The sequence below is a fragment of the Rhipicephalus microplus genome, chromosome 2, assembly GCF_043290135.1.
Source record: "Rhipicephalus microplus isolate Deutch F79 chromosome 2, USDA_Rmic, whole genome shotgun sequence".
Classification (NCBI taxonomy): Eukaryota; Metazoa; Arthropoda; class Arachnida; order Ixodida; family Ixodidae; genus Rhipicephalus; species Rhipicephalus microplus.
The window spans coordinates 120655105-120676435 of record NC_134701.1 but is presented as its reverse complement, the minus strand read 5'-3'; the positions used below and the strand labels follow the sequence as shown (position 1 = coordinate 120676435).

Sequence of the window (21331 nt, the reverse complement as noted above, 5' to 3'; positions counted from 1 at the left end):
GCAAAACTTGGAACGAAAAGTGTCTAAAACTTATTGCTACAGCCGCCATTGACGCCCGCCGACGATTGAAGTGCTGCTTTGTGAGGAGAGGAAATAGCCAACACTGAAACTCAATGTAGTTTTTTGTACAAATAGGCATAATTTATATAAGTCAAAGTTAACTATCAACTTACTTTACAGTGTATCTGACATCTGGATAAATAGTTGATTGCCTCGAATTTAGGTCGAGTGCCATAAATGGCTGGGGGGGAGGCGTATCTAGAATAATCTCTTAGAGCTTGTGTTTACTTCGGTGGCTCAGTGCATTGCGGGATCAACAAGGCATTGTTCTTTTTTTCTAGGTGGTTTCGCGCGTGCCTCCCGTAGTTTATTTATTTGCGTATGTGCTGTCTCCTGCTGTGGCATTTCTTAGCTGAAGTAGATCACAGATTGTGTAGATTACCGCACCTTGAATGCCGACTGCTATCACTGGCGTATGGCCAGCCTACGCTCACAGATTGTGACGGTAAATGCGGCATGCTAGGCAACAGACGCTCTCCTCTGTGGCTGCCAAAGCTATATTCTCAAAGCTGCGGTCTCACTGCAGTAGTTTTTAACGATTGAGTAACGTCAGTTTTTGAACAAATATGCTAATGTACTTGTGAACAGTTGTGCCAAGTTGCGTCTGCGAAGTGTTTTGCCTATATTGTAAGTAAGCCATTTGGCTAATAAAAGAACTTCGCTTTATCAAGCTTTGGTTTTTTGTTTGTTTTCTTTCCCGCGTGCAATTATCAAGTCATGAGGCACAATGAAATCTGCTATACAAAACGCCACGTAAAATTTCAGCAATTGAGAACAAAAATATGATTTTGCATTACGTAGGGCAAATCCCCAGCGTCACTGCCACTTCCGGTTGTGACTTCATATTTAATTTTGTATTTTTTGTTTGCTTCTAGTTGCCCCTTTCATACGTAAATGACGATGGTGGCGATGGGCCGCTAAATACTGGATTCGTAGTTTCACAGTTCCCGTTAATTTGGAAGGCAATCGCCGGGCTAATTCCAAGGGCCGAAGTATCGGCCCCCCGAACCACACCATGAAAGCGTGGACAATTTAGAAGCGGTCCTATTTGGCGCGCCAGCGGACGCCGGCTGCGGCCCAAAGAACAAGTCAGAGGCGAGAGTCGATAAACAAAACAAAATTCTATTCTCAATAATGGCAGATAAAAACGATACACAAGCATGCACACTTGACAATAGTTGAATACAATATGTCACCAATCAAACAATGTACTACACAGTACAATCAGCCACACTCGAAACAACGGACACAGACAACAATACGCACTACAATGCAGTCGCATGCATCGAACAACCAAGACACTTAAAGAGTAAAGTGTTTGGAAACTTATTCAGTCCAAAGTCCTTGGAACAAAAGTCTGGATGATACTCTTCCGAGAATCACTCACTCAAAGTCCAGCGTTGTTCTTGTTCCGCTGCCCCCGAAGTTTTTCTTCCAGGAAACCTCGCGTCTTCACTTGGCCGCTCTCCAGACTCCAAACTTCTTCGCCGGAAACACGTCCGCTTAACACACGCAGCTGTTACCACGCGTCTTCGCTCGATAGCGGTAGACACACACTCTTGCCTGTAGCTCACTCTTCACCCCTCAGGTGGAAATCCTCTTCTCCATTTTTCTCTTCTCCTCCTTTGTCACGGAAGACAACAGGCTTCGCCTATAAGGCTGTACACCCTACGCACTCTGGCGCATACTTTCTTCTTGTCCTGCTTTGTCACTAAGGACAAAACCTTCACCGACAGACGCGGCGGGATACCCTACGCACTCTGGCGTTACCTTCCTTCTTCTGCTGATCTCCCATCTCGGCTGCTCAATTAAATACCTCCCGCGCGAGATTCTAGAAAGTTCTCATCATTTCGTGGGCGCGATACGCAGCGAAGGCTGGGGACACGCAGCGAAGGGCGAGACGGTACGAGGGCCGTCCGCGACGGACTACGCAACCCTTCATCACCACGCCCCTTTCCATCTAGAACGTTCCAGAGCTTGCTCGGGCACCGATGAGAGGAGGTTCGTCGGCGAACCCACGCTTCCGAGGGGAGAGGGGCGCGCGCCCAGGGAGTTTTTGGATGCTTGTTTTCTTCCTTTTTTTATCGTTGACCTCTCGGCGCTTCGTCGCGAGAATTAGGCGGCGCGCCCTTTTTTGAGCGCTTGGTTTGTGACAGTATTCTTCTACGGAAGTACGCTATCAGTCTACATATATTTTGTAATACGTGTGAGAAACGTTGCTACACAAGCGTTCATCATTTTCTTTGTATCGCGATAAGAAATGTTCTTGCAATAACGACATTTTCCTGCTGAGAAAGCATACAACTGAGTTGAGTGATATCACTTATTTTTCTTTGAGACACTTTAAAGCGCGTGACTGGCATTGAGTATGAAGAGCATTGTGACAATTGGAAGTTGAAAACAATGAAACCACTCAATCCAGTGGAATTCTAGAACAATTGAAATGCAACCGCTCCAATACATGTCTACTACAAAAGTAGAACGAAGCAAAAATGAAGTAGGAATACACCGACAACCCAACCACAATTTTACAGAGAAGTGCGTCATTCTTACAAGTGTGACATTAACATAATGCATAGAGAAAAATTTAAGAACACGTTATTATTTCTGCGGCACCCATGCACGTTTTTTGTACTAACTAGAAATGGTCTATGAAAATTTTGTAACTCATCTTCAATTGGTTGTTCGTGAACGCATGAGCAGCCACACTGATAACTCATGCAAGGAAAGGCAAGGAAAGTGTTGTGTATTTCGAAGACTTTGACTAGTGCGACTGTAAATATAGGTAATATAGCCAGCAGTACCTTATGTAATTGATGATTCAAAAAAAAAAGCAGAGGACACTTGAACCTTGCCGTCAAAAGCAGGACGTAGTAGAAATTGAGCTCCTTGCAGATCGTTTTCTCAATTGCTAGCTCTGATTTCGCCCTTGGTGCATGCCTTAGCCATGCCATAAAGAAGCGAGAAATCGTGTGTGAAACATTGGCCGTTTCAAACTGTGCTATCATCCTTATTAGGCAAGAGCGCTTTCCAAGTGGCCCCTAGACCTAAATTTATTGCGATAGCAAATATATGGACAACATACTCTAGTTTTTGTGATTGCCGTCGCCACCGCCATCATTCCCGTATAGGTGTACGTATGTATATAAATACGGGAAAAGATGCGCTAGCCCCTTTCTTTCTGTGGAGCGAACATCGCCTTTCCGGCCGGGCTCATCTGCGCGCGCACTTATCTCTCTAGCGAATAAGGAGGAGGAGCGCTCATGGTTGCCGCGCAATCGCGGCAACGATCAGCGCGCACCTTGTCCTCTTAGATCAGGCGGTAGCTTCGATGGGATGTACTCTCAGCATCAAAAAACAGTACTAAAAGTCTATCTGGAGCAGGCGTGCTCTCTTACTCTAACGTTTTGTAGAGTTAAGTGAGATCGAATCTAAGTGAGTCATCTGCCAGCCTCAATTCGTATATCAACGGCACTGCCACGCACGAGCATTGTTGTGTTTATCTACTGTACACAAATATTATTGTTCCTAAATCATTAGGTTTAGGAGCAATAAGCAAGCTAAGAGTCTTGCTTCGTAAAAGGCTCCAATATGTTGATATATAGCATTCAATGCTTTGCCCTAATGGCAAAACTGTGACTTTTTCCTTGGGGGAATTTGCGGAAGGTCCACTACGTGTCCACTGGGTAACACGGGAAGCTACTGAGCTGCTAACTTGGCTGGAGATTTGGCAACTGATCATGAATAAATATTTCAGAGCATTCTGTAACAAGCTGGCCTTTCAGACGCACATTCAATGCACAAATTCAAATGTTTCGACGCCGGGCACAATTCTACCCTTCTCCTACGCAACTTCACATGCGTAAACAAGGATTCTCCTATGACACGGTATTATCATGCAGTCTTTTACCGTAGCTGATTGCAAGACCCGGTAGCACAGTGGTAGAACACCTGCTTGCCGCGCAGATGGCTTGGGTTCTAGTCTCACTCAAGGCGAAATTTTTTTATTATTATTTTATTTGAATCTTTATCAACTTTGTGGTCAACGATAAGGTGATGATTTTTGGCTCACAACCAACGACGGCTGTAGCCACATCAGTATTTCTGTGAAAAGTGCTCTTCAACGCTCTCTTATTAAAAAGTGATCCAGATTGGAGGAGCACCCATCGGCAGCGTCAAGCCTGTAAATGCAAAGAAGTGATTGCTATGAAGCCTTACTAATAATTTACGCCACATCCCCGGAGTTTAAGCATAGGAAAGCAAACACTGAGCTCCACAATTTTGGACACAAGGAATCTAAACTGCACAGAGAGCCGGACGCAAAGATAACAGAAACATGAAAGTATCAACCCGCTACATAGAACAAGTTTGCTATCCTGTGCATGATTGGGCAATTAGGGTACGGAGAGAAGACAGATGTAAAAAAACATAATAAAAGTTAAAATGAACGAAAACTCACATAAACACAGAAAGCTCAGAAAAGTATTCACTCAGAGTGTTAAGACCATGGAACAAACTAGATCTTCATCCTGTAGTTTACCGATGCATTTTTCCACAGTATTGCAGGAAGCATACACATGCAGGTTGGTGAAACTCGATAAGTGAGGCAGTGAAGACGGGTCTCCGCTCCCCAGTTGCTTGCATTTCTGTGATTTTAAGGCCTATACATAGGTTCAAAATACTTTTTGCGTTGGACATTGGTGTAGTGGATCGCAGGGCTGAGGGATTGACTCTCTGCACTGCTGTGTGCCGTCTGCCAGAATATTTTTTAGAGTTTCTTCTTTGCGTCATTGGTCTCAGGCTGCAAAGATGGTATTGGGTATGAAATTTGATGGCTTCGTTCATGAAAACTAATTGTGCATGCTTCTCATATGGCCCACAGCACTGCGACGTGCTATACTGGAGAGAAAGCACGAGGAGCTTCCATGTAGCATAGCTTCCAGAAAGTGCCATTCATACACGTCATTGGTGGTTTTCGGCGTGAGATAAACAGTAAGATATACTAGGCCGTTTCTTGTGAGCATTCCTGTACTGACATGGCAAGAAAGCTTGTTCTTTTGTGTGGTCTCTAAGTTTGCTAATGGGTCACGTCTGCAATCTCAAACGCCAGTAGCTCATGCTTGCCACACGTGAAGGTCACAATAAATATTAAAGTACCGCATTGGAGCCTCTGAAGCCACTTTCGAGTGAGTGTGACTCTATCAATTTGGAGTTCAATAAGCTCTGCTGGGAGCTGTGTTTCTGTCAATATAGCATGGCTAAACTCTTGAATTGATATAAAGATTTGAAGATTAGCTCTCGGGCATAATGAATTCATCTGTTCTGGTCTGCATAGTGCTAAGTCTTGTTCGTATAGTGCAAATTAAAAGAGTTCTTTGAAAGCTAAATTTTGCGTAACGAACTTTTCTAGGCACCAGGTGCTATTAGGTTGATGATCGCCTAAATGAGATGTGCTCGTAGCGCAATAAAGGTACCCCTATAAAATACCCGAGCCCTTCAAAATCAAAAAGGGCCTTAAAGAAGCTGTTTATGGAAATTCCTACAACTGTATACGCCCTAAAATAAAAACCTGGAGAAACACAGTGGGTGTGGGCCAAAATGCATCGTAACAATCGTAATTGTTTTTATTCTGATTGTTCATGAAAGCAAGCTCAACCCTGGCAGGTTCAGTAGAAGCTCTCTATAAACTATATGCTCCGCACGTATTTGACATTTTAGGGGCGAAGCTCCTTAGGCAGTGGGTGGTGCATCCGAGATGTAGGTAGTAGTAGTAGTAGTAGTAGTAGTAGTAGTAGTAGTAGTAGTAGTAGTAGTAGTCGTAGTAGTAGTTCGTAGCTAACTACATGGCTGGACTAGAAGAGCAGCACGTGCGCACTCTTTTGAATGGAGTAGGAAACCCGTGCACGTTATTATAAATAAAGGTTGTTGTTTGAGATCAAATAACCTACAGAAAGAAGTATCGGTGATATACTCTCCAATGAAATTTGCCATGAATTTGAAATTTACTAAAAAAAAAACGTTCAGTAACAGAAGGACGCACTTTCAGCACTATCTGAGCAGAAAAGGTTGCAACGTTTAACTCGCTGCGCGTAACAACCTTCTCGGTTTTAAGAAGGTTTTGCGAGGGTCGGGCCACAGTGCCATGAACTATCAGCGGTAAAAGGGAGGACACAACGACACAACGCGCAGGCCGCAGAGAGTGCGCACATGCCGCTCCAATAGTGCAGGTGTGCCACTTTTTGTTAGTGCTTGGAATGTCCGCTGGTAGGTGGTACTTCTATATGATGAATATATAAATAAAAAATGCGTGATGGTCGTATTTGAAGTGTGCACTCGATGGGACACGGATGGACAGACGCACGAACGGACGGCTGCACAGATAGACAGATAGATGCACTGATGGACGCATGGACGGTTGAACGGACGGCGGAAGCATAGATGAGCCGACGCCGGGCCGGACGCACGGACGAGCGCAGGGGCAGACGCACAAACGGACGGATGCACAGATCGACCCATGGAGGCACGGACGTACGGATGACACACAGAAGAATAGACGCACGGATGCACGCAGGGACAGATGGATAGACGCATGAACGGATGCACGAACAGACGAATGAACGTGCGGACGGTCGCACATACGGATGAACGGACGAACGGAAGCGCGGAAGGGCAGATAGACGCTTTTCCCCACTCATCATCTTGGACTCAGCGGATATACTCTGATACATGTGTAGTGGCAGTGAATGCTTTGTAAATATATCATGTCTGTAGATTGCATTTCGCGCAGTCGATATATGATAATTTGTACACAAATTGGGCAACACAAGCTAAAATTCGTCAACTATTAATTTTCTTCGACAAGTCTACGTGATGCTGTATGGGATCCAAAGGAATACGTCGTTGTTTAATCCACCTGTTACGGGTACCAGGGCACACATTAGTTATAGACAACGAACGTGCTCATGCCTCCGCCCACAATCTCCTACGCCGGGACTTCGTTGCTTCATACACAGCGCACCTTCTTTCTGACCAGGATGATCCCCAGCCCCTGTTTTCTTACACTGACATCCTGCAACACATCAGGCTGAGTAGACGCACTCTACCCCCACCTAACCGTGAATTAAATAAGGAATCGAAGGTCGCTTGAAGACGTCTACAATCATCAACAATTCCAAATCCTTATGTACTGTCTGAAATAGACCCTTCGATATACAATCCGCAATGTACGTTCTGTCCCCAGACGGCAACTTTATTTCACATGGTCAGGAAGTGCCAAAAAATGCCAGTATATCGGACAATCATAACTCTACATTAGACGAGCGGGAGGCGACCCTGTCCAGCTGTGACCCAGTGCCTGTACAAGCCCTGGTCGACCTAGCCCGGATGGTGGCAAGAGCCAATGGTCTTCCAGACTAGAAGGTCCAACCACAATAGCGACTTAGTAATTACCAATAAATGTTTTTTTATTCTCTCTCACTTGACGCACCTACGCTTGGCTACCTGTAGGAGTTTCTACTACCCTTGCCTTAAGTTCGGTGAATATGATGTCCATGAATATGACGTCCACCAAATCAACGCAATCTCAGGTTCAATAAAAAACTAAAAGAGAAAGCTTGCTTGAAGACAGTCGAGCCCACATCTCTGTACAGGACCATGTGGTGGTCCACCTAGTGTGCTACGCCAATTTTAGTGGCTCATTGACGAAAGGATGCATATTTATGCAGCCCAACAGCTAGCACAGCAATGCGTCATGGGAATGAAAAGTGGGAAATATTGAGGAAAAGCAGAGAAAGAAAAGGAACAAAGAGAGGCATGCATTAACCAATCGTTATTGAAGTCCAACAAGTTGCGGTCACTCAACAGCTGACTCGCTTTTTAACGACACTTTCCGGACTTTTAATAACACTTTACTCTTGGTTGATGAGATGGTGTTGCCGTCTGGATGCGTTATAGTGAAAGAATGCTCCGTGGCAGGTGCGTAGCGAGAAATTTGTTTCGGGTGGCGCGGGGACACCACCTTCATGACACTAAGTCACGCCGACGGGGAGTATTTCAGTAGTCTGAGAGCCCCGGAGGCTTTCGATTAAACCTTGAGATCGCGTCAGCCAGCTACAGCAGAAGTTGGCGACATCATGTTTATTACGGATCCACTGACTATATTGAACAAGATAGTTAACACAAACACCAATTCACCTTGACGTACCAGAACTTCCGCACCCCCGATGTGCTTTTGTCATGGTCGTGGTGTGTCTGACAGGGGGCTGTGACGGCTGCGGCGGAAGCACTTTGGCGAATGTCGGATACGTTGCTCTAGCATCGCGTTCGACTGTGCGTTGCCGTACCTTCATTAATGTAACTGCACTGTGGCTATAATTTGCGCGGACATTGATGTTACGTCAGAATTTAAAGGGTACTCAGTGTTGTAGATACAAAAAGAGCAAAAATATTGTAATATGAAAACAAAAACCAAACATGTGGGAGAGAACCCTGTTCTGTGCATTTAGATTGATTTCGGTGACTCCTCGAGCCCTTTATTGAAGACCTGGTAGACCCCAAACGGCCTCTCGCAGAGGTCATCTTTTTACAGATTTTGGTTCATAGGGCGAGCGGGAAGATTGTGAAGGGAAGAAATAATATCGCGGAGCACACGACCATGATATGGCACGCCGTTGAGAGCTACCAGAGCCCGAGCAACGAACAAGAGCCTGCGTTGTGGTTTGGGTAAAATTTTTATGTGAATCATCTTGTGGGTGAGCTCAATCAGGTCTCTGTGGCCACTCTTACTGCACATGCACAACAGCTGGTTCAAGCACGCTCAGAACGCGCTCACGCACTAGCGTGTTCGGGCCTGTGTAAAGGAATGGGTAAGACGATGTAGCCCTTCTCCCTTACACCATTTCGGTAATCATGTGATGACGTTGGGGAATGAGATTCTGCAGACATGCGATGAAGCAACGCGTTGCGTCATAAGTAGAACGCGCTGACACACGGCAGCGCGTTCGGACATTGATATGTTGCTCTGTAAGAGATTGTGGCTAATTGTGGCTAATTGTGGCGGCCTCTTACACTCTCCTAGCAATCACGCAATGGTGACGGGTGCTGAGACTCTGAAGCATCACGATTAATGCACGTGCGCCGCATGGCGTCGCGATGAACCTGCGTGGTGTGCTCGAAGAGTACGGGACGAGTAACAGCAACAAAAGCTACAGTAAATTTTATGGTGTGCTTAACTTGCCAGGAGCCCCACTGGGTTGGTCTAGTGGCTAAGGTACTCTGCTGCTGACCCGCAGGTCGCGGGATTGAATCCCGGCTGCGGCGGCTGCATTTTCGATGGAGGCGGAAATGTTGTAGGCCCGTGTGCTCATATTTGGGTGCACGTTAAAGAACCCCAGGAGGTCAAAATTTCCGGAGCCCTCCACTACGGCATCTTTCATAATCATAAGGTGGTTTTGGGACGTTAAACACCACATATCAATCAATCAATCAATTAATCAATCAATCAACTTGCAAGGACGCCTGATCATTGAGCAATGTACCCGTGATGAACGTAGCGTTGAAGCAGCAGTGACACCGAATTTCAAAATTCTAGATGTGGCATTCATTCGATTGCTTGGTGCGCATAAGCTTTTTATCGAAGTATGAATCGCGTTAGTTACGTAGAAGTTATTCTATTTCGAGCGTCCGAGGCTCATCAGTACGTTAGCGGCTATGAGGCGTCGACAGCATTTTGACGAGTTCAGCATGCTCCTAGGCCGCACATAATGTTGCTAGTGACAATATGAGAGCAGCGATTGGATTGGATTGAATAAACTTTTATTTGGTCCTCCAAAACACAGATCACTGTGTTGCGGGCAGCTCCCACGTGGGGACTGAGATGCCAAGCTCCTCAGCCGCCTCGCGGGCATGGTGACATTTTTTTGTGTGTTGTCATCGCGATGTCTATATGTAGTATCGTCTGGTGGCGACGCCTGGCTGTCTGACATCGACTTTACTTGCTTTGTATCGCTTGCTTCCTGCAGCGCGTTCGTGTGAATACTGTGTTTTAGCGGTGCCAGTTCGTAATTCTCGTGAATTCATGAGCGCCAATTTGCTCATATGAAACTACGGTCGTCGCGAACAAGTAACACGCACGCAGCGCTCATATGCCTTACCAGCGAGCAAGGTCAAAAAGAATCTCCAGCTGCCTCGTCGCTGCTTCGTCCAGCGGCGATTTCAGAATCACTAGTCAGAAGAGGATCAAGCCGGAAATGATTCGCCAGAGCATGAGATGCCATGACTCCATATTCCTCAGTGTTGTTATCATCGCTAATGAACACTGATGACGGTGGCAACGACAATGAGTTTGGAGAGGACATGTCTATACATGTGCGCGCCGAGCAGAAGAATTTTAAACTCGCAATTTCATCACAATTTCGTCTGGCCACGCGATCAGATGGGGTGGGACCACGGGAGGTGATCGCTTCGCAGCACTGAAAATCGGCTGGCTTCGCACCGGTGTTATTGGGTTCAATACAGTTCTGGGTAATCGATAATAAACACGTTATTTTGTCCCTCTGTTGATACCAAACCGTTCCTACAGGGTTCACAACTACGCATTGAAGCGGAAAAACGGAACATTAGTAAAGTTCATATGACTGCTTTTCGAAGTCTACCTATGCGCTGCTTCGGATGCTGCTCCGACTTTCTTTTAGTGGAGGATTTGGGACGCGCGCGGAGGTGAGCGGTCGCATGTGACTTTGGCTCCTGCAAATTTTCCTCTTGTGGCTAACTGATCACTCCAAACGCCCCGAATACTTGACTGGACCTATATGTGAGTGTTACCGACGCTTCCTGTGATACTTTTTCAATACTAAGACGTTTTTTACGCAAGCCGCAGCCCTTTTAGGGCTGTCGGCTAGCAGTATCGCTGCTAGGCCTACCTCTCCCTAGCATGAGCGCTGGAACAGGGCGCGACGCAGCCGGCGTCGATGGTGCGCGTTCCTGGCGCGCGATCCACGAGAGCCTCTCAAGACAACGCCAGCATCCTTCGTCACCACCAAGCCATGCAGTGGCTCAGGAGCGCCAATCAAGAGCAGCACCGAAGCCCCCACCACTGCCGCGCAGTGATTACAAAATCATATTAAGAGTCCGTGGAGGTTTAAACTGTGCTGTGATACATCCATGCGTCCTCAGACAAATAATCCTCAAGGCGGCGGGTCTCCCAATCTCTGACCGCACCAGTTCTGACCAAATACGCGTCAACTCCATCAACCATACCGTTCTGATTAGCACACCAGACCTGGATCGTGCCGACCTCTACCATGGCATACGGCTCTTGAACTTCAACGGCACCCCTCATGAAGTCGCCACCCATGTCGCTGATCCCGTCGATACCTGCAGAGGAACCGTTCTCCTGCCTTCCGATTACTCGGAAGACGAAATCATCTCGACCCTCCGCCGATGCAACCCAAAGCTGACTATCGGAGGTGCACGACGCCTGGGCAGCACTGAAACCATTCTAATCATATTCCAAGGCAAAATCGTTCCTTACTACGTCCACTACGACGGCTGTGCACTTCGATGTCGTCCCTTCAGGCAAAAGGTTGAAGCCTGCACACGGTGCCGTCAGATTGGTCATCGCCAAGACGTCTGCACCAACACCAGTGACACACTTTGTCCCAAATGTGGACTAAAAGATGCACCTATGGACCACGAGTGTGACCATGTTTGTGTTGTGTGCAATGGAAACCATGAAACAGGTTCATCGCTGTGTAGACAACGATTTAAGCCGCGCCCTACACGGTCCATGGAAAAGCAAGACCCACCCATCCACCGATCTCCTAGTCGCGAACAAACTCACGGTTCAAGCCAGCGGAAAAGTCGAAGCAAAAGCAAGGAACGCGGGCGGAAAAGTCGAAGCAAAAGCAAGGAACGCGGGCGACGCTCCAGTGCCAGCAAAAGTAAAGATCGCGGTCGTCGCTCCGATTCAACGACGCAAGACGACGCCTGGCCAGGCCTATCACCAAGCCCTGCTCTCAACAACTCTTCGGTCAACTCACACCAGGTAGGCTGGGCTAAGTCAGCCTCTTCTAGCTGCTCCTCAAATCACACCAGTAACAACGACTCCACCCTCTTTAAAGAAAATGCAACCCTAAAAGCTGAAATTCAGAGGCTTAAATTACAACTCGAGTCTTTTCACTTATCCGCTACTACCACTCAAATTGATTCTCGTCCTCCTTCCGCATCAACCACCCAAGCCCCTCCCTCTCATTCCGCCTCTTCCATGTGCCATTCATCAGCCCCACCTGAACCCTCTGCACATTTGCCCATGGACACTAGCCCCTGTGCTCAACGCGAACCACTTCTCCCTCCCCCCAGCAAACGTAAAACTCCGAGCACTCCACGATCAGAAGAATCCCTGGAGGAGACAGTTTTAAATTATAATGACAGAATAACCGCATTAGAAACTAAATTTCATAATATACTCACCGCAGTTGAAAAACTCAGTGCAGATTACGCAGCCAAACATGAAGCACTCGCCAAATTTATGGACCTTGTGCAAGCTCATATCCAACAAACTACAAGTTGGATAGCTGAAGTTAGTGCCAATAATCCTAGCATAGCACCACTTTCCACCTCAGCACCAGCTTCGCTTAACAATGGCCAATAACCCGACTCGCTCCGAGCTTCAGGTTTGGCAATGGAACTGTAGGGGGTTCCGAAAAAAGAAAGCACATCTGCAACAGTTCCTTGCCTCCCGTTCTAATCTACCCGAAGTCATTGCCCTCCAAGAAACTCACGGGCCAGTCAGCTTCCCAGGTTATAATGTCCACCAAACTAAAAAGCTGTCCCGGCCTGATACGGCAATTCTTACTCAAAAACACCTCACTGCAAATCACTCCCACTTCGACGGCGTCGATATAGAGCATGATTTTTTGGAGAATATTCCTCATAAGAATAACACATCTGCTCTTTACCTTCTGAATGTCTACAGCCGCCCTCGAGACAAACATCACCGCTTTGACTCCCTTTTTACTCAAGCCATTTCCGCTGCCAAAGACCATCCCCTTTTAATTCTTGGTGATTTCAATGCACCCAACCCGTTGTGGGGTCACACTGTTTCTACTCCTAAGGGCAGAGCCCTGTGGATACACATACAAGACCACAGACTCACGCTACATAATGACGTCGATGCACCAACCAGGCTAGGAAACAGCGTATCGAGAGATACCTCTCCCGATCTTACCCTTACACGCAGAATTCAGCACGTTACATGGAGCAACTTGCAAGTTAATCTCGGTAGTGATCACTACATCATTACTACTACAGTACATTTCAAGCACAAACCCTTCGCACCTAAGCCAATCAGTCACACCAATTGGGACAAATTTCGAGAGGCCCGCCAGATATCAGCTCCCAGAAACATCCAAGACATCTCAGAATGGGTGAAGCAACTTCACTCAGATGCTGGGGTGCATACTACAACTTTGCCCCCCGAAACCCCCCTCACCACGGTTGATGCCAAGCTTTTACATATGTGGGAAGCCAAACAGTCTCTCTTGAAGAGATGGAAAAAAGGACGGCACAACCGAAAGCTAAAACTCCGAATAGCCAAGCTTGACCTGCAGATCCAGGAGTACGCCACACAACTGGCCTGCCAGCAATGGGGCCAGGTGTGTGACAGCATGCAAGGAAACCTTGACAGCAAACGCACATGGCAACTACTGCGCCACCTCTTAGACCCTACCACATCACGCACACATCAAAACCAGAGCATAAAGAAACTTGTATATGCTCACAAAAACGATCTAAACGGACTCTTCGACGACCTCCGCGATAAACATCTGCCTCCTGCTCAGAAGTATAACACACCAAAGTACACTGGAAAGCCCAACGAGTTATTGAGCGCCGCTATCACGGAAGCAGAGGTTCGGCATGCTATGGCCACTCTGCGCACAACGTCAGCACCAGGCCCAGACCACATTAACAACAAAGTACTTCGCAATCTGGACGACAACTCCGTCACGGCAATCACAGATTATTTCAATCACTGCTTTGACACTGGCACCCTTCCAAGTTCCTGGAAGGATGCCAGGGTAATTTTCATTCCAAAGCAAAACAAACCAGTGAACACTTCCAATCTCAGGCCTATTTCACTAACTTCTTGTCTTGGTAAAACGCTTGAACACGTTATACTCAACCGTCTGAATAAATACATGGAAGACAACAATGTTTATCCACCAGAAATGGTGGGTTTTCGAAAATCTCTGTCATGTCAAGATGTCATGCTTCGACTGAAGCATGATATCATTACACCCAACAGCAGCCTAGATACGCAAGCAATCTTGAGTCTGGACATCCATGGAGCTTTCAACAACGTTGCTCATTCCGCCATCCTCCGCGAGCTTAATCTCATAGGGGTTGGCGCAAAGACATATAACTATATAGCTACTTTTTTAGCCAACCGTACCGCAACCATACACATAGGCGCAGATCAATCTCAGTCTTACGCTTTGGGAAGTTACGGCACGCCCCAAGGGTCTGTGCTGTCACCGTTTCTTTTTAATGTCTCTATGATGCCGTTGGCGCAAGCATTGAGATCTATCCCTGACCTCAAGTTTTCACTCTACGCCGACGACATCACTCTTTGGATGACTGGCGGCTCCGATGGAGAGATTCAAGACACCCTGCAAGCTGCGGCAAATACGGTTGTGGCACTTACAGGGTCTATGAATCTTTCATGTTCCCCACAGAAATCTCAGCTACTTCTCCTACCATCTCACAGAGGGGGCGAAAAACACATATCCAATATACAGGTAATTCTAGATGACGTACCAGTTACTCGAGTGGATAGGATCCGCGTGCTCGGTTTACACATTCAAAGCAATCGGCTCAACACATACACACTAAAGACACTTCACACCACCGTTGATCATACCTTGCGACTTTTGGGTCGGGTCAGTAATAAACATGGCGGACTAAAGGAGGCCGAACTCCTCCGCTTGGTCCAAGCCTTCGTTATCAGTAAAATAACTTTTACAACGCCTTACCTACACTTTCTTAAATCAGAATCCGACCAGATAGACATCCTTTTACGCAAAGCGTATAAGTTCGCTTTAGAGGTGCCTATACGGACCTACACTGAAAGGCTTATGCGTACTGGCACCTTCAACACCCTTGCTGAACTAGGAGAAGCCCATATTGCATCTCAGTATAACAGACTTTCTAACACCGTGACAGGCCGACACATTCTACAAACCCTTTCTGTCACTCCGGCATCCATCACTAAGGTCAAGTACACCATTCCACACCACATACACGAGAACCTATACATTCCACCACTTCCAAAAAACATGCACCCTGAGCACCAGAAACAGCGCAGGATGCAGCGCGCGAGGGCCCTCAAAAAACAATTCTCCTCCTCCAATGATGTGCTCTATGTTGACGCCGCCGATTACGGAAACAGGCATCATTATGCAATATCGGTAATCAACTCTCACGGCCAGGTCGCTGCGGCCGCCTCCGTTCTTGCTTCTTCTTCGGAGGAAGCGGAAGAGGCGGCCATAGCCCTGGCCCTGACAATACCTAGTTCATCCGTTATAATCAGTGACTCCAAAACAGCTATATATAATTTCGGAGCGGGCAGGGTTTCTAAGCCAGCCCTTTCCCTACTTTTGCATCATCCCCTTGATCGACTTGTAGCACTAATCTGGACTCCCGCGCATGCGGGCCTTGCCGGAAACGAGGCGGCTCATGCGAGTGCCCGAGGATTCACAGTCCGGGCACACGCATCCGATGTGTCGCAATTCGCTACGAATGAGGCGCCATTTACAGCGCGGGATCGCCTTATTTCATTCCACGATATTTGCACACACTACCGTTTAGAGCGATTAACCTTCCCGCCACTCACGCGCAAATCTTCACGCAGGTGCGAAATTCTGTGGCGACAGCTGCAGACTCGCACCTTTCTTTCGCCTTACCTCCTACACCGCATTCATCCATCCTGTTATCCTTCCCCCTCATGTAAATTTTGTGCCTCCTCCACAGCAGACTTGAACCACATCATGTGGCGCTGCCCTAAGCACCCTCTTCCCCCATTCCTGAAACGCCTAATTTCTAGTGAGGAGCAGTGGGAGGCTGCCTTGCGCAGCTCGAGGCCCGCTATCCAGGAGGCCATCCTGGAGTGGGCTGAGAGGGTAGAGGAGGACTACTTCAAGTAGTTCATCCCCACCACACCCTTTCCTGTTGCCCCCTTCCCTTTAACAAGGGATAAATAAAGTTGTTCATTCATTCATTCATTCTTTTAGTGGAAGGCAGTGTTATTCTGAAAGGAGGTGAGGTACGAGACGGTATTGCTAGACAGCTAAATTGCCAGTGAAATTGAGTGTGTGCGGGGATTCGATTCAGCAAAGCGGCAGTTACATAATTTGGCTTTTGCGTCATCATATGACGCCTCCTCGTCAACGTACGGTAGCTTCGAAATGTTATGGTGTTTCCCCGAAACTTGCTGCTTCTTGTGACGAGGTGCAATATAACAAACTGGCTGCAATAAAGAGAGTAGAGGGATGGTGTCCAAATGTAAGCGTCGATGGGCGATTGCCATGTCTTGGTTCTTTGATGATGCGAGGGAGACGTCAACGCGAAACGGAACGCTTTCGCGCGTTCATAGTACAGGCTATGAACTACCTCTTCCGTGTTCCTGAAATACTGCGTGAGTCATGCATGAGCAGAGGCGTTGGTCATGCCAATTCTGGGGACCACATATCTTTTGTATTGTCTCCTTAAATGGGGACGCTTTGAAAAATTAATTATCAAGTTCTAGAATATGTTGTTTGCAAGCTGAGGCCATCTTTTCTTGGCATTTACGATAGACTGTATCTAGGTCTACGTTAACTGTGGACCACAGCTACACTGTAAACACAAGCTAGCCGGGTTGGGTGTTTTAAGGGCGTGATGTTACATGCATTCACACTTATACAACCTTAGGGTGTGAAAAAAAGTGTATTATGGAACTGCGACCTCAATTATACTTTCTTAGCTAATAGGATTAATAAATGAGGGGAGAAAGGCGGTAAATTCACAATCTGACGTCATTCATCACGAACTAGACCACCAAAAAACTCCCACTTCACCTCTTCTTGCATGATTTCTTTTTTCTTTTCTGGAGCTCTCTGCAATTTGTTTTCAGTGCTGGCCGGCATGCAATCTGCTGTGCACGGGGAAGAAGTGCCTTGTCACACAAAAGCACAAACTTACCAGAATGCTTGAACCAGTTCAAACGCACTAATAGATTATTTATTTTTTCGTATTGTCGAATGATATCCGTTGTAGGGAATGTTGCAGAGGGCACACTTCAGACAGTTGGGCTCGCGTTCAACCAGCACTGCGACGACAGAATAACTTTGCTTATGTTGTCTTACCATCAAATATATATAATTTTAAAGGAAGAGCCTGCAGAACTTCGATGTGGTCGAACGGTATAGCATGCACACTCAATTTACCCTTCTGGATAAAGTATCGAAAGCGCGGCGGGCATCAACGCAAGAAATAAAACCGGGTGTTGAGAAGACCCAGAGGAAAAAAATGGTTCCAAATCTGCATGTTACACCACAGATGTCCTCTAAAGACGATAGTCTTGCGTCTGGTGAGAGTGAACAAAACGTTTATTTGATGTTCTGCGCTAGAAAATAGGGAAATGGTATTCTGCAGGCACTGCGTTAGAGTGCCTCAAGCGTGTAGCGGAGGTGAACGAGCACATCTAGGCACGTTAGATACAAGTACCATCTGCCAGTTATCTTCGAAAACGATGGCGTGCAGCCCGCGGAGAAAGATGCACGCCAGTCTCGGAGGTGATAAGGTGTGGAACGCAAAGCGACGGGTAGGTGCCACTACCGTGACGCCGTAGCAAAGCGTTGGCAACTCCTTTTTAGGGGCGAAGCTCCTTATAGCGGCACCCGTTTGTCCCGCGTCCCGTCGTAGTATGTAACCAGTCTTACGCTTTGACCTGAAAACATTTTGATCTCCAAGGTGGTGCCGGTGAGAGATTACTTCTGTGCGTTGTTTAACAATAAAAAATAGTGCTCAATGTACATGCCACTGGCTGCGAATGGGAAATGAGAGACAGGAGCATTCGGCTTTCAGTCAACGCGCACGCTGCGATCCCCATTAGCAGCCACTGGCATGTACATTGAGCCCTATAAGACAAGAAAGGGTTGCTACATTATACTCGCTGGGTGTAACCACCTTAGTTTTAGAAAGGTTTAGCGACCGTTGAGCCGCAGGGCCATGAATACAATGAACTAGTATATACCATGAATGAATTCGAGGTGGTTAAAGGGGGGAAACAGATACGAAGCGCAAGCCGTAGGAAATTAAAAGCTGAATCCTCCTGTCTTTCATTTCACATTAGCAGCCACTGGCATGTACATTGAGCACTATCTGACAGGAAAAGGTTGCTACGTTATACTTGCTGGGCGTATCCTCCTTGGTTTTAGAAAGGTTTAGCGAGTGTTGGGCCGCAGTGCCATGAATACAGTGAACTAGTATATACCATGAACTCGAGGTGGTTAAAGGTGGGAAGTAGACCCGAAGCGCAAGCCGTAAGAAAGTGTGCGTGTGCCACATCTCGTTTAGTCCTTGGAATGTCCGCTGGATGGCGGTGTTTTTATATTAGGAATATATGATGAAAAGATGCGAGATGGTGGTACTTGGAGTGTTGAATAGATGGACGAACGGACACACAGACAGATGCATGAATGGACGCATGAACGGACGCAGGGGCGGATGCATGGATGAACGCAGGAACGGACGCACGCACGGACGGGCGGATGGACGCTTGGACGATCGCACAGACGGAAGGAAGCAAGAACGAATGGACGGACGAATGCTTCGCCCCACTCTTCATCATTCACTCCGTGGATATGCTGCCAATTTTTTGAGCATGGCGTTGCACTGTCAGCGCAGCACGAATAAACGCTACATTCCTAAGAGTTAGTTGTGTGTATCTCTTCTAGTATAAAGGCAGACATACAAAACATCGAAGCGTTGTTGTGGCACCTCAGATATGCGCAATAATTGCTTTTTCATTGACAATCGCACAACTCAGAGCGCTAAACCTTGAGCAATATTTGTGGGCGCTGCGGATGGGGTTGGCCGTTTGATGCCGTTTGAGGTATCGCTAGAGCGGATAAACAGACAAATGTACAGACAGAATCACCAAACTTTTTTCGTCCAAGGTCCCCAAGAAAGAGTATCGTCTATAAGAAAAAACAAATGGAGCGAATAACGCTGCTCTTCTCATGCGGCCACTACGAAACGAGAGAATATGCCCTTTGAACGATCTCTTCTTCGATCTCTAAACAGTGACGGCACCTCGCGAGAGGGAACCGACGCACTCGCCCAGTGCCGCCCACACGCAGATAAAAAAAGAACACGCGGAAAAAGAGCCGTTCAAGTTTCGATATGCCAGTGGAGAATATAAGACTACCCCAGCGACGTGCGTGAGCGATAGTGAAACAAAGCTGTAACGGGATAACCTTTGCCTTCTAAGTGACGCATTTGAGCTGCACGGCTATGTGTCGCAGCGTTGTGTGCGTGTCTTTTTTGAGGGAGCCATACTGTGGTATTGTTGCTGGATGAAAAATGCATGGTTTGACAACACTGCAACACGCCGCTATGCAAGTGCGATGGCGTGGCATTAGCCCTGTGACTAAAGCAAGCATGCCAGCTGCCGGTGTGTATCACCAAGCAGCTTATGAGTGCGCCGCGTTCGCGGCACTATCAGGAACACAAATAGTAGGTAATACTCATGTTTACTCTGTTCGCGCATATTATCGCCGCATGAGCACCAGTAGGGGGCGTTTTGCATTTTGCGTTGCGTGAAAATAGCAATAAAAAGAAAAAAAAGTTAGTAAGCTCAAATAACGAGGGGTGGAGCGTGTTTTGGAACTCCTGTGAATATCTCCGAAGCTTTGCAACGCCAGCCAATTCTAGCGAGTGCACCCTAAAAAAAAGGAAAGTTCGTGCGACATAATTTCTTCGTTGAGATAAAGCATTATTGAAACAGTGCTTTCAGGCAGTATACACCTAAGCACAAGCAAACAAACAAACAACCACTGTTATTGCGCTGCCTTGTGATGAAGTGTGCATTAGGACCAAATTTTTGTATTCCATTTCTTATGTCCAAAATATGAGCTAGCAAGAAGACTTTACAATAGCAATTTTGGATTGCTCACTTGTACTGGATTGTAGAGAAAAAAATTGCATCGCATATCAAGGTAGAGCAGCAACATGCGATTGTATTGATTTACCTTGAAAGATAAAATACGTTAACGAGACCTAATAATAGCCATATACCGTCACAGACATGTCATTATTAACATTGCGTTTTCGAGGAAGCACATGCAGTTTAAGGTATTGTCACTTCATGCGTCACATATCAGCACTGGAAGTAGCCACGATTAGATGTGAATATTTATAGAATTTAGGAGAGGTGTCGCTTATGCATGGCTAATTTAATTACATTATTAACAGTTTAATCTGTTGAACCTTGTTTTTGGGTCACTTTCATTTTTCCTTCTGGTTATTTTGTTTTACATTGCGTCGCCGTAGTGCTTGTGATCAGTGCAAACTATTCTGACTATTTACCGAATTTTCGGCAAGGTAGAAACTGCTGATATTGTGGCTCGCTCTGTTTTTGTCGTTCTTACAGCTGTGCTTTTCATCCATAAATCAATAACAAGTTTTCCATTCTGAAACCTAAACAGAACAGCTAGGGTTGTCCAATAAGCTTGTATTGCACGTGTTTCATTTCAAAGAAATGTAATTGGTGGTCTTTAACGTTCAAAAACCATCATGTGATAATTAGCAACACTGCAGTGGAAAAGTACATAAATTTTGACCACCTGAAGCTCATGATGATGATGATGATATATGGTGTTTTTTGGCGCAAGGGCCATTTGTTGGCTAAGCACAAGAGCCTCAAGGAACTTTTCTTCATCGAGAATGGGTTCAATAACAAAGTGAATACTAATCTTACTAACATTTTTTTGCACTCCACTGCTAAATATATTGAGATAAAAAAAAAACCGACGGAGTAGTAGTGCACAGGACAAGAGTTCACTTGTGATGTTGTTTTGAATTTCTTCACCATCAAGTATTCTTTACCCTTTGTAGCTTAAAGTGAAATGTTTACAAGGAACTACTTAAGGGCATCTCAAATTTGCACCTGTTTCACGTTTTGTTGGAAAGTGTGCAGTGAGACTGTCAAGTGTGCGCCAGTGGTAAGACATTT

At 46.5% G+C, this 21331-nt stretch overlaps 1 long non-coding RNA gene across 2 annotated transcripts in view; it reads right to left on the bottom strand.

Moving 5' to 3' along the window:
• Positions 1-4048: 4048 nt before the first annotated feature.
• LOC142796351 (uncharacterized) overlaps positions 4049-21331 on the bottom strand; it is a 47633-nt gene continuing 30350 nt past the window's right edge. For both annotated transcript variants that reach the window (XR_012893768.1, XR_012893769.1), the window contains exon 4: positions 4049-4241. This is a non-coding gene — a long non-coding RNA (uncharacterized LOC142796351). The remainder of the gene's footprint in view (positions 4242-21331) is intronic.